General features: G+C 56.4%; 1 protein-coding gene across 3 annotated transcripts in view; it reads right to left on the bottom strand.

Moving 5' to 3' along the window:
• ARAP1 (ArfGAP with RhoGAP domain, ankyrin repeat and PH domain 1) overlaps positions 1–13,402 on the bottom strand; it is a 62,469-nt gene extending 49,067 nt beyond the window's left edge. For all 3 annotated transcript variants that reach the window (XM_036888597.2, XM_036888598.2, XM_036888594.2), the window contains exon 1: positions 13,252–13,402. The gene's annotated coding sequence lies outside the window, so the exon portion shown is untranslated. The remainder of the gene's footprint in view (positions 1–13,251) is intronic.
• Positions 13,403–14,397: the final 995 nt, after the last annotated feature.

The raw sequence follows: 14,397 nt of genomic DNA, 5'->3' as shown, positions 1-14,397 counted from the left end.
CCTAGCCCTCCACAGGAGAGCCCAGTACCTGGCTGGGCTCACAAGGGCACTCAGTCCAGAGGTAAAGTAAGGACTATTTGGGCTCTCTAACTTTCGCCAGCAGTCCTTTCTCAGGTCTGGCCTGAGTCCCTCTTGCTAGAGCCAAAGCTTTCACCCTTCTGTCCTCTACCTAGCATTTCAACCACCAAGGGCAAAATTTAAAACTCACGGCCCCTTCTCTGTTGTAGCCCAGCATCTCCCCTGGGCTGCCCCGCCCACTACTGACTGGGGACACCAATTCTACTTCCACCAGACAGACAGCTCAGAGCCCTGAGGACAGGCACACTGCCACTCCCTCCATTTCCAAAGTGCCCAGCCCATGCCAGACTGCCCTCTTCATCTCAGTCACCCTCAGACAATCCTAAGACCTGGGATTTTACCCATTTCATGGAGGCTGTGTGAGGTGGAAAGTTGCCCAGGTCACTGGCTAGAGCCAACAGGCCTTCAGGGGAGGTGACTGTCTCTGCCTGGTGGAGTCAGCGAGGCTTCCAGAGGGCACTCCTGGGAAGTGGGTCTTGAAGGGTAAAGTAGGAGGTTGCCCTTCCAGGCAATAGGAACTAAGTGTGCAAGGCCCAGGGTGGGAAAGGACCTGGCAGATACAGAGACGGGGAGATTCCAGTGGGGCAGGAATGGGGCATGTGAAGAAGGCAGTGACACCCAGAGAGGTTTGGGGACTTGCCCTGTTTGCCCCAAGAGCCTGCTGACCCGCAAGGGTGTGAGCCTCCTTTGCATTCTCATTTGCATGAGTGAGTCAGGCCTCAGTCAGGATAGCCTTGAAGGTCCTGACTCCTTCCACCTTCAGTTCTGCAGTCCCTTCAACCAGGACTCCTCCCTGGATTGCACCCTCAGGTCCCTAAGGGCACAGAGTTCAGGGTTTAGGGGAAAGCTCAGTGGTAGGAAGGGAAGGTGAGGAAGGCAGGCCCAAGGTACAGACCTGAGGCATGAGCTGGTCCACCCCCAACCTCCTCCTTCCCTGCAAAGCACCCCACAACCCAGGCAGGCTGGGCAGGGACCTCAGCATCCAGACCTCAGGAAACCCCTCAGAGCTCCCCACACAGGAACCAAGAACACTATACAACCAGCTTCAACCAGACTGGGTCACCAAACCACACCCTACCCATGCCACAAATGCACACTTCACACACCTCTAGAGACACACACCTCCCACCCCACCCAGCAGCCACACAACAGATCTGCCCCCCAAACACACACACACAGCCTTGTCACACACTCCCCTGCAACACTGCCCCAGAGCCCCACTAATGCCCAGCCCCCTCCTTGGCCCCTCAGTCTGGTCACCAGGTGATGCCTCTGAGCAGGGCCACCCTCGGTCTTCGGCCTCCTGGGCGTTCTCAGGACTCCGAGAACGCAAGAGGATTGGAGACACTTCCCGTAGATATGAGGAACTAGGTGGGGGCTGGGCTCCTGGCCCAGAGGATGCAGAAGTGGCTCCTGCCCCTCTGCACAGCTAGCACCCTCCAGCCCAAGGCAAGGTAACAGGTGTAGCCCCCAGGCAAGGAGCTGACTGACCCGTGGGCCAAGAGAACTACTTTCTGTCTCTCTGGGACTGGTGGCCATGGCACACTAGTCCCAGGGAGGGACACTGGGGTCTCCTGCCCTACCCCAGCCCCAAATCTCTGCCCTGTCACTCACCCTGACACCAGATTCCTGCCCCATCCCATCTGTGGTACAGCCCGTCCTCTGGGGGTGCAGGTGTAGGGGCTGACAAGGGGCAGCACTCAGGGTAGTACAGTCTGAGCTGGAGCCCTAGGGGCCTGGGTGCATGAGGAGCTGCCTCAGCCACCTGGTGGGGACCTGGGGCCCACTGGCAAGTCCCTGAGCTCCAGGCCAGAATCCCCACCCCCCAGGAGCAAGGCAAGTCTGGGTTCCAGTCCCGGCTCCACGACTTCTTGCCTGAAGCCCCGAGCAGGTGACGTCTCATTCTGACCTTCAATTTCCCGGTCCCCAAAGCAGAGCTGTCACCCAAATGACTGTGACATGTCGGCATTTGTGTAGTAGAGACCATACTCACTTGTCATCTGTTCACAACTCTCCTGCTAAGAGATGCGTCCTGTCGCTAGCCCCAAGGCCTCGGCCAGTCCTGAGCAGAGAGGCCCTTGGTACTGGCCTCACACACAGGGTCTAGTCTGGACCCCCTTAGGACCTTGGAATCCCAATCACCCCAGATACCACACAGCGCCTCCAGCCTACAGGACACACCCCTGCCCCCCTGGACCTGCTCCCTGGTGGCCCACGGCACCATATGCCCCATCCCACACTGAACTCACCAGCCCCCTCTCCCAAGAAAGCAGGGCTGCCTCCTACCTACACAGGCGCTGGAGCAAATCAGAAAAATCCACCTCTTCTTTCAGGAGACTTACAGCAGGGCATGCAGCTCAGCAAAGAGGACACGCTGGGCTTCCATCCTCCCTCTCCTGACTCTCACCCCACCCCTCACCTACCAGGTACCCTTGGGCAGTGCACAACATGCACACAATGGACCTGGGAGAGGCAGGATATTCTAACAACCTTCTTGAGGCAGCCCCATCAGCATCAACCTAATAAAATGTGCAACTACTTTTCTAATGACCAAGGGGTATTAAAGACTAAGGGACAGTGGACTCCCCTGACCTCAATTTCCCACCACAATCCTAAAAGATTATCACTTCCTACTCCCTTCATGTCTTTACTATTTAAAGTTTTTACAGTTGCACATCACTTATAATTAGGAGAAAAAATAATAAAAATACTTTAAGTCTATTAGAATCAAGTTTGTTCCAGTTTGTTCCCCAAAACCATTATTATAAAGTAGCTTTATGATTTTAAATGTAACATGCATAGACTACTAAGAGAACTGTTATAAACAAAACTGCTGATTTTCTGGGCCATGAATGTGAAAAAGGAGAGACTGAGACCTGAAGCTCCCTCCCCTGACCATCTTATCCTCTTGAAGGTCTAAGACACAGCTTATGAAATAAAGTCTCCTCATCAGGGACCCAGAGGCCTGGAGCAGAGCACAGCCCACAGACTTTCAAATAGGAAATGGACTGAGGTCCATTAGTAAACATGAGACTCCTGGGTCCATGTGGTTTAGCCTCTAGACAGCTTCCAAGCCCACCCTAGCCTGGACCCTCACACAGGTTCCCCCAACCTCCCCAAGGACCCTCCTATGCCCAAGTCCCACCCTGGAGAGGGTCAGATAGGGAGTAAGGTGTGGTGTGGTGTGAAGTGTGAATGTCTGAAGTACCTCACTTGCAAATAAATGAAGCTGAAAGCTAAATGGGCTTGGTTTTTAGGCCTTGTCAAAATGTCTCTGACACACTAATCCCCTTGGCCCTCACCTCCAAACTGATCACTCTGGAAAACCACTCCCTCCCCTTTCTCCTGTCTCCTCATTACCATGTTTCTGACACCTTCCCCCTCTCCATCCCACTGCCCCCATCCACCCCAGACCTCCCAGCCTGTCTGGACCCCTGGGCCCTCCTCCCTGCCTCCTGCCATTCCCCCCTGCAGCCAGGGCAAGGTCTGGCCTACTTCTCTAACTGAGGCAGAGCTCCTAGTTATGACCACATCTGGCTTCCCGTGCCCCTGCTCTTCACTTTCAGGCCTCAACTCTGCCCTCCTACACTGAAGGTGACCCACCGGCCCCAAAGCACCTGCGCAGCCATGGGACACTCCCACCAGCACAGCGGGCTCTGGCCTGGCCCCCTGCTCCTCAGCCAGACATACCCTCCTGGGCTGGAGACTTCCAGACAGGGCAGGGAGCACCCCCCCCACCCCCCACCAAAGGTGCTGGGCGAGAGAGCAGCCTGAGGCGGCACAGGGTGACTCCTGGAAGACCCTCCTGTGACCACTGCCCCCCACGGGGGGCCAGGGGGACTCAACACTGTAAATAAGGCAGAAACAGGAAGAAACAGGGCTGACCACAAGGAGATGGGAGTGCAGAGGGCTGACAACAGGCTTCCAGGCAGCAGGAGCGGACAGAACCAGAGTTAGATGCTGGGACCCTCACCACACACCAGAGGAATTGAGAGCCAATCCTGTCCCTGAGCGGGGAGGGGAAAGAAGGCTGCTGGAGTCCATCATCTCCAGGTTGAATGGGAGCCTAATGTGCCTGCCCACCCGGGAGGAGAGACTGGGTGGGCTCCTCTGCACTCCAGAGCCAGCAGCCCAGGGGAACAGGAACTTCCCTCCCTCCTAGGGAATAGAGAAGCCAGAAGATAAGCAGGCCCCCAGCTGCCAGCACCTGAGAGGGGAAGCTGCCTGTGTCAGGGGTGGAGGTGACAGGGCAGGGCCAGGAGGGAGGAAGGAAGGAGAGGGAGATGGGGATGGGGTTCACAGGCTCTGGTTTCCAATTTGTTGTGCAACCTCAGCCTCCCCCACTATACAAGACTCCTTGACTTGACCTCTCCCCACCAACTCACAGGGAACATTCTAATCCACTTATCTGATCCAGCCATCCCTGCTCAAAACAGCAAAAGATCGTGATTACAGAGTACTTATCATCTACCAGGCACTGTGTTAAACAGGTTCATGGATAGTTTCATATAATTCTCACAACATTCTAGAAGGTGGATGGTTTTAGCCCACTTTACAGATGAGGAAGAAACTGAGCTTCTGAGAGGTTAAGTAACTTGCCCGAGATGGCACAGGAGCTACAATCTGAACCAGGCCCTTCCTTCCATTTCATCTTTTCAGAAGGGACAGTGTGGAGACAGGGCAGTGGGCAGGGAGGACAGGTGAGGTGGGAGAGGGAGGGTGAGAGAAGGCAAGGGACCGTGAAGGCCCTGCTGGCACTCACCCTTACTGTGCAGATAGCAGCAGGCCACACAGGGTAGCAGGGTACGTTGGGGATGGGGCACGGGGTGACGGGCAGGCAGGCTGGCAGGGGTTCCTACTGTTGTGAGATGTGGGAATTCACAGAACTTCTCTGAGTCTCAGTTTCACCATCTGTATTATGGAAATTATGACAGGTTCACCTTGCAGGCTTGTGAGGAATAAATGCACTCAGAACTGATCCCAAATCTGTTCTCCCTTCCCAGTGACTTCCCACCTCCCTCAGAGGAAAAGCCAGTCAGCCAGCGCTCGCCAGCCCTGCCTCTCTGTCCCTGCCGCCTGCCGCCTCCTGCCTCGGGGCTGGGCACCCCCCCCCCCCACAGTGCCCTCGGCCTGGAATGCTCTTCCACACATCTGCCTGACTCACTCCCATACTCCTTCCAGCACCTTCTCAACACAAGGTCTTCCTTCCATGACCACTCTACCTAAAGACGTGTCCCCATCAGTCCCTATCTCCTGACCCTGTGTCATTTTTCTGGGCCCCACTTGTCCTTACTGGACACTGTGTCAAACATTTCTGTGCTCCTTGTCAGTCTCACCTGGAGGACAGGGGCCTCGGCTCGTTCACAGCTCTATCCGCAGTGGCTAGAAGTGTCCAGCCACTGGGGGAATGGCTGAATGGACATCTACACAGGCCTGGCTCGCCCTGGTCAGGAGCTCAGGTCCAAGGCCTGTGACACAGGAGAGGGACGGCTGGATGAGGCAGATGTCAAGATTCAGACAAGATGTCTAGGAGTCAAAGACCCAACTCTGAGGCTCCTTGACACCCTCTGTGGCTGGGCCTGCCCCTCTCTCCACCACTGTGGCTGTCCCAGCCACTTCCTTCTGTGCTGGCCTAATAAACACTGCTGGGGGAATCCTCACCCACAGAGGGGAAGGGCTGACTCTCAGGCCCCCTCGTGCTATCCGCCCCTCAACCATTCTCTAGAGCAGGGCAGAATCACCCCAGACTTCCAGGACTCTTTGAAACCAACCACTGCCCCCTCCCTGCCTGCCTACCCCTTCCATGGCTCCCCATTACCCAGGGGGCCCAAAGGGCCTACCCTCTGGCTCCTGCCATTTATTCCTCCTCTTGAATCTCATTCCCTCCACTCCCACTGCCTGACACTTTACCTCGAGGATTTTGCTTACACTGAATTTCCTCTGCCTAGAACGTCTTTCTCCACCTTGCTCTTCAAGTTCAACTGTCACCTGCTCCAGGAAGCAGTCCCTGACTCCCATGGTCACAGCCATGGGACACCACTACCCATGACTGTGACACACACACACTCTCTCAACATTGCCTTGTCTGGAGGCTCCCTGAAGGCAGGGTTCAGGGGTTGATTCCCCTGCATCCCCAGCTACAAGCCCAAGGTTAGCAGACAGTGAATATCTATTGACTGGACCAACATCTTCTGATTACACACATGGAGAACAAGAAGCCCAGGCAAGTGACGACTTGCCCGAAGTTCACACTGCAATCAGCAGCCAAACTGTAGGTAGAACCTGGCCTCCCGTCTCCCAGATCAGGTGCTTCCCGTTCCCCTGGGTGTCCACCCAGTTACAGCTCTAGGCCTCCTGCCTGCCCGCCTCCAGCCCTGTCTTCTCCCAGCTCTCCACAGCCCCAACCACCTGCTCCTTAACATTTAGGAACCAGCTAATTCAACCAGCCCTGCTTCCAGAAGGGGAAAGTGAACCCCAAAGAGGGCCAACCTAACTGTGGCCACACAAGTCAGGATCAGGACCCAGGGCCCCAGCCTGAGCTCCCCACCACCCCCTTCCACTAGCCTCTTCCTTGGAAGAACTGGGAGGGGAAGGTCCTGTCAGGTGACCTCAGAGGTACTGAAGCAATGAGCATCCCGCCTCCATAGAAGCTAGACTGGCCCTGCACTGAGAAATGTGGGTTTTCAGGCCACAGGAACAGAGGTAAATGAACGACCTGGTTCATGTCCTGGAACTGGAACAGAACCACTAAAGCCACTTGACACTCCCTGGATCTTCAGCCTCCAGAGGCTTAGCATGTCCATCTGCAGAGCTGAGGAGACAGAGGGAAGAACAGCCCCAGCTGGAAGTGAGAGGCAGGCCCTTAGCTGAGACACTAGCACCCCTTCATCAAGCAAGGGGGACCCCACCCCAAGGCTATCCTATTGTCAGCTGGCAAAACTCAGTCCCCAACCCTGTGCTCCAGGAGGTGCTCCCCATTTCTACCTATGAGGCCAGGGAAGCCTTTAGGAACAAATGGTCACATTTTAGCTGCAAAGCCACACAGCAGCCTGCCTGGAGGAAGGTCCCCACTCAAGTGGGCGAAAGCCTCAACCGGCCCTCACACCAAGGGCCGCAGAGCCAGCACCTCCTGCCCAAGCCCAGTGGGGCATTGAGTCCTGATCACACCCACCCAAAGGCAAGGGCACAGGTCCTCCAAGGAGCCCCTGGGCCCAAGAACCCATGCGTGAGCACCTCACAGGCAGACCCGGAGGGATGTGTGGCAGGAAGGGGCTCACCGGCCAGGGAAGCCTTCCGGAGCTGGCACTTCCCCCAGAGGGAGGAAACAGGCCTCCTCCCCACAGGGCTTCTCCCACTGCCCTTTGAGGGCAATGCTGTGCCCACAGGCCCTGATGGGCACTGGCAGGAGCTGGGGTAAGGCACTCTGACATACTCGCAGACCCTCGGCCAAGGCCCAGGTCCCCTGCTCCCCGAGGACGGGTTCCCCTCAGGCTCTTGGGCTCCTGCCCTCAAGTCTTCACCCACCACTCCATCAGGGCCCTTGAGCCTGGCTTTGGCCCTCCGAGGCTGACCCTGGGCCTGCTAGGCCACATCTCCTGCTGGCCCTGGGAGGACCAGGTTCACCCAGTAGTGTGACCCAGACCTTGCTCTGTGACCCAGCCAGTCACCAGCCCTCCCTGGGCCATCCCTCAACTCCATCCTGGTATCCAGGAGGGCAGCCTGACAATCTGAAGGGGAAGCCTGGCCCCTGTCTAGCCCCTCCTTCCTCCCCAAGACAGCTGTCTCTCCTGCTACCACCTAGTTCTTTCTAGAGCCTGGTTCACAGATTTCTTGAAAGGCAGCATGCTGGGGGTGGTAGATGCAGAGAGCACAAAGGGCTGGGATGCCCATGGGGCCACTCACATCCCCAAGTAGCCCCAAGGAATTCTCCAGGCCTCGTCTACCTGGCACCAGACAGCCAAGGGGCAGCACAAGGTTCGGCCTCGGCTCAGGACCACCTGCCTGATCTGAGGCTTTGCAGCTTCTTAGAACCTAGAATTTCATAAATTTGGGGGCTGGGAGTCACACAGAACCCTAGAATCTTTGAGTTCCCAATACCTAGAATCTCAGAATCCTAAAATCCCAGCTGCCTAATGTGGGGAGAGGGAGGATGGGAGTGGAGCGGGACAGGGAAGGCCTCCTCACCCCATCTCACCCCTCACCTGCCTAGTGTGCTTGATTCCTGTCCTGACCGGTCCACACCTCAGGGCTGGTGGGTCTGGGAAGTCCCAGGATCTTCCTGCTCTCTCCCTGAAGCTCAAGGGAGGCTGAGTCCACTGAAGATAAGTGACAGCCCAAGGCCTCTTACTGAACCAGAAGCCAGGGACAGACCACGGGCTCCTGACTCCAGGGCTCACTACGGCAGAGCCCTGCCCCCCAATTATGGTGGGAAGGAGGGGAAGAGAGAAGGTAATGCCCAGGGGCGGGCAGTGCCCCCTGGGGTGGTAGGGAAGGTGTCAGAGGAGACTCAGGCACCTGGGGGACCATATGCAGTGGTGGCTCCCTTGCTACCACTCCCCTGTCCTGGGGGCTGACCCACCCCAGCACTGGCCTGGCCAGAAGGAGGCGGAACAGGGTAGGCTCCCCCAGGAGCCCTGGGCACCTAAGACTCCATGGCCTGGGACTGGGGGACAGAGGAATGCTTGTGAGAGTCCCAATCCTCCTCTCCGCCCCCCTTGCCCTCACAATGAAGACAAAAAGAGGCAGATTTGGCCACATCCCTCCCTCCTGGGAGAAGCGGGGCCTGACTTCTGAATCCTCCTCTGGGCCTCTCTGACCATAAGCACCACACTCTTGACCACAGCTGGTCTCTGCTCCTTTTGTCCTCTGCTCTGGAACTATGTTCCCCAGGTTTCTTCATTCTGTCACTGACACCCAGCTGTACCAGCTCCCAAGCACCTTGAGAGGAATCAGGTTCCCGGTCCGGTGAGGGAGGAAGACGGCCCTGTGACAAGGCAGGTGGGCAGTGCCTAAGGAGGCCCTGACCAGGCCCCAGGCAGGGAGGAGCGCCTGGCCGCCAGTCCCAGCTCTCCCTTTCCTCAGTTGAAAGACCAAAGCAGGTCACTTACTTCTCCTGACCTCAGTTTTCTCACAGCAAAATGGGCTCTTGGAAAAACAGGACATGCTCATTCGAGGGCTGGGCTCATGGGGGCTCAGTACACAACAGCAGTCAGTCCAGTTTGCAAACTGGAGGCCTTTGCAGACATCCCAGTGCCACAGCTTGTCACCAGCAATGTCACCTGACCAAGGAGCCCTCCAGCCCCCGTCTGCCACCCTGACTAGGAGTTCCTGGGGCAGACAGGGTTTGGATCTCCTCTGTCTGCAGTGCCTCCCGCTCAGGGTTCTCACTGGGAAGCAATAAAAAGCCAGACTCCCACCTCTTCTATGTAAGAGATGATCTTAGGCAAATCACTTAACCTCCCTGGACCCAATTTCCTCATCTGTAAAATGGGAACGATGCCTATTCCGTAAGACAATTGTTGAGGATTAAGTGAAATTAATATATAAAATGCTTAGCTCAGTGTTGGCACATGGTAAGCGTCCAAGAAACAATTGCTACTGCCAATATAATAATTACTATTAACCAATAATTTTGCTATTGATCTGGTCATTTAATTCACATCCCCTCCCAGCCACTATGGTTGTCGCAATGGTTTGGGTCAGATGTCCTAATTGTGGGACAGACTTTTCCCTTTTTAACTATGTTCCAAAGAATGAGACAGCTGAATCCACAGGATGGTCACGTGGAAGATCAACCGAGCACTGCCTCCCCTCCATCCCAGGCCATCGCTGACACCTGGGGTCATCTGCCTCTTTGGGCTGGGTGGGACTTACCTCCCCAGAGCCAGGGTTGGAATGTATGTGCAGGTCTGAGGGCCAGACAGACAAGGGTGGGGTTAAGTGGACGAGATGCCTCTCTGATCAGGGCTGTGGATGCTGGTGTGGAATCAGCAGCACGCCCTAAGCTTTGTGCGGAATGCACCTCTAGTGGCTTAGAGGGCCCGCCATATCCTCCTGCTGTTCAGACCCTTGAAGCAGCCACTCTTAGCCCAGAACCCCTTCATGAAACATGAATGCCCAGTGGCACAGGGCTGTGGGGGGCAGGGGTAGCACAAATCCAGCCTAAGACCAGAGAAGGGGGTGAAAGAGGCCACCTGAGCAAGGGCCGAGTCTGCCTAGCTGTGGGTACACTCTGCTTGAAACTACCTTGGCCACCCAAGGGAAAGCCCCTCACTGAGTGGGACCCTGGACTGAGGAGTAAGGTCAGGCTGGGGGAGGGGAAATCAGGCCAAAGAAGGAAAACAAATGGCTGCGTGCTGGTCCTGTCTCTGCTTATTTGCTGTAATCTCGGACAAGTTACTTAACCTCTCTGTACCTTGCTTTCCATATCTATAGCGTGGCACCTACCTTTTAGGGTTGTTGGGAGAACAAAACTGGTTAATATGCTTAAAAGGCCCTATAGCAGTGCACTGCGCATGTTTGCTGACATGTCACTCTAGCTAGTACTTGGCTCTCCTGAGGCTATTTCTTCCCCTATGTTACTGGACGGTGATCCTTGTCTCCCGGAATGATGTTAAGTTAGATAAAGTAACAAATGTGCAGTGTCAGGCACACAGTAAGTGCTCAAATCAAGGAGGGCTCCCTCCCTTCCCCACTCCTTTCCCCAAAAGGGCCCAGACTAGGAATCAGGGTCAGTCCTGACCCCCGCCCCCCACCCAGAGTGTGCTGTGTGATCCTGGTCCCATTCCTGGTCCTTGGCCTACCCAGATGGCCTATCCATCTGTGAAAAAACCTTCTGGGCCAAAAACGGACTGTCTATGGCCAAATCTGCTCTAGCCTCCTTGCCACCTCCATTCCCTCCTTCCTTCTCCATTTCTAACTCATGTCCTTCCTACTACATCCCCTCCTGCTGCAACAGAAAGTGGGTGAAGGGAACAGCTAGTTGGCAAGGGGTACTAGCCTGCAAGCAGCCCAGGGCTCATCCCAGGCCCCCAAGGGTTAAGATCCAGAGTGAAGGCTGGGGGGCCAGGGTCAGCCCTGGACAGGCAGGCCTGCAGCCCAGGGCTGCCTCCCCTCCCCCCAACCCTGGGAACAGAGGCTACTTGTTTGGATGGCTTTGAGCTTGGCTAAAGAGGGAGCAGAGTGGGGAGGGGAGAGGGCCCCTGCAGAGTGGAGAGGACTCCTACTCTCCAGCTCATGCCTAGGCTTAGTACAAGGCTAGTTCACCACCAGCCCCTCAGACTCTCAGAGGCCCCTTACCCCTCTGAACTGACTTTTTCCACCCAGGTTCTTCGTTTTCTTCACTCACTCACTGCTGGGGCAGGATTTCAACTCAGGCCCAATTTGTGCCCTAGCAGAGTCTCTCTTTGGAGCATGGGACTATGGCTTATCACCTCATCCTGCAGATGGGGAAATGGAGGCTCTGAGAAGTTTAGGGACTTGCAGAATCACATAGGGTTTGGTGGCTGCACGGGAATGCCCCAGATCCCAGTTATCCCCGTGGCTGTGCAGGACCCTTCTACCCCCAGAGCTCCAAGGAGTCCCTTCCTAAGCTGTGCCACTGCACAGGACTGAAAGGCTAGGCAGGAGGAGGCAATAAGCAGCCCACCTCTGAAGTCCCAAAGAACGTAGGAGATCTGGATGGCAAGAAAACTTCTGGAGGGTTTTGGGCAAGGGGGATGGGGAATCAACCTGCACAGAGGGCTGAGGTTTGATGTGTGGAAAAGCATAGCTGGAACCTGGGAGGTGGTGAGGGTGAGTCTGGGGCTGAGTGGGGAGACCTCATTAATGAAGCCTAGGGCAATCTGGGCCCCTAGTAGTCCCTGGCCACTTCCATCTCACCAGTTGTCAGGATTCTGCCAGGGAGGACAACTCCTTGCCCTACTCCAGTGAGCAAGCGGCGAATGGGGAGGCAGGGTCCCCACGCCAGGGTCTGGACAATCCCCAACCAGCCATGGAACACAGAGATTAAGTTCTCTTTACACATTGCCCTAGCTACTCCTTCCAGCCACACCCATATCCTTGCCATTCCTCAAAAATACCACCCAAGTCCCTGCCTTTGCACAAGCTATGCCCTTCTCTGGAGGGCATTTATTCTTACGAATTGCCACTTAACTGCCAAGGCCCATTCCAGTTATTTCCTCCCTTCTGGGCCTCCAAAAGTCCTAGTCTGATTCTATCTCAAACCTGTCGGCACCTGTCTTCATGACTCTGCTGGACTCCTTCTACCCTGTAATGAGCTTGCTGGGAGGTCTCCCCTAGCCTGAACACTCTGCTCTCCAAGGACAGGCATCCTGGGTGCTGTCTGGACCTCAGGGCTCAGCACGCAGTCAAATCCTTTCCTGAGTACCTCCACATATCTGTCCTGCCCTGCATCTCCCCCTCCCGCAAGCCTGGGCATCATGGAAGACTCCCTGGACAGGAGCTCACATGTGGAAAGGGAGTACATAAGCCGGAAGTTATACTGTGATGGCTCCTCAACAGAGTTTCCCAGCACCAACCATCCCTGGAGATCTGGGACCAAATACCCAGCCCTGATCTCCCCAAGACAGTACTCCAAGTCTGCTCTCTGCAGTCCCGATAGCCCACTCCCGGACTGACCCCATTCAGTGAACACACACCTTTCTGCAGCAACTGGGCCAGGCAGGAGCTCTTGGGAGTCCATGGCCCCATTTACTGGTGGGGAATTGAGGCACAGAGACCAGAAGTAGTCTGCCCAAGGTCACTGGAGCCCCGAGTCCAGGGTATGGGGTCATGCGAATGTGCAGCGTTGTAAGGGTCTCCACAGTGAACGAGGTGGGGCCGTTCACTTCACGGAAGAGAAAAGCAAGGCGCCCAAGGGAGGGCGAGCTCCGGATTCTGGGAGCCCTCATCCCAAAGCGCTAACTGCTGGAAGCCCCCTGTCCCGCCGGTTTGCCCTCCTCCCCACGGCCTCAGGCCCGACCTCGCAACTCCAGAAAGCCACCTCCGTTCCCACCACCAGACAAGAAAACACAGTACGTGACGCCCGCGGAAGTAGGCGCTGGGCGCAGAGTCGCCGCGCCGCCTCGGCGTTCCCTTCTGCGGAATGGGGAAACTCCGGGCCACACCTGGCGAAGGAGCGCCGGACCGGGAGGCCCCAGCTGCCTCACTGACCTGTTCTGAGCGAGGACTGCACTCTGAGGGACCCGGGGTCCCGGCGCCGGCACGGACTCACTGCGCGCAATCAACTCGCGGCCGCAGACCAGGCGCGCCCACCCGGCCGGGCGCTTCCGCCCGCCCCACGTGACGCCCCGGGAGGGGAGGGCGGGGAAGGGCAGGGACCCGCCCCTTCCCGGCTCCGCCCAGCCGCGATCTTTGAGTCAGCTGGCATCGAGCGCCTTGCGGACAGGTCCGGTGTGTGTGTCTCCCCTGTCCATCCCACTGCTCACAGGTCCGTCTCTGTCTCCTGAGGCTCAGGTCTACCCCAGCTACCCCCGCCCGCTGGGTCTCCATCTCTTCCTCAGTCTCCCTGCTTCTTGCCACCCCTCTTGGTGACTCAGTCCTCTAGAGTGATGAGCCACACAACCCCCACCACCCAACCAGCGGCTCAGACTCGCAGTACGGTTAAGGGGCAGGATGACCAAGGTCCCTGACCTTCTCCTCCAGGAGGTCCTTCCCCACCTCATTCTCAGAGGATATCCCACTTCTCTTCCAAGGCCCACCATCTCCCAGAGGCAGTCCTGCCCAGAGCACCCAAGAATCCCTTGGCAGAAGGCTGCAGCTGAGGCTCCGGCACCCAGGCACCTTCTCCGGCCTGGAGAGTGAAAGATTCCCATCCATTCTGCCAGCATACACACAGAAGAGGGCCTGGGGTTTGGCAGTCATCCCTGGGTCCTGTGTTCAGGGCACCTCTGGGGCCAGCCAAACCTGAGAACTTAAATTCTCTATGCTTCTGTTTCTCCAAATGCCCAATGGAGATATTTGGAAGAACAGCTCTCACAGGGTGGGGCATGGGGGTTTACTTTGAGATTGGGAGCCATTGATTTAGCACCTACTAAATGCCAGGCCCCACTGTTAGGCAACTTATTCCTTCATCTCAATCCTCACACCTCTGCTTGAAGGCAAAAATCATCACCCAGGTTATGGAATAGGAAATGAGGCTCCATGACGTTCCAGGACTTGCCCAAAGTCACAAAACCAGTATTGAACAAATCTGGGACTGGAACCCAAGTCTCAGTGAGTTATAGAATCTCCTGCCTACCCTCCACTGGACATTTACCCTACCCCTCTAGAAAAAAGTCTACTTCAAAGCTAATGCAA

The sequence above is a fragment of the Manis pentadactyla genome, chromosome 9 (genome assembly GCF_030020395.1).
Source record: "Manis pentadactyla isolate mManPen7 chromosome 9, mManPen7.hap1, whole genome shotgun sequence".
In the NCBI taxonomy this organism is placed as follows: Eukaryota; Metazoa; Chordata; class Mammalia; order Pholidota; family Manidae; genus Manis; species Manis pentadactyla.
The sequence above is the reverse complement of the archived record's forward strand: the minus strand, read 5'-3'. Positions and strand labels throughout refer to the sequence as shown.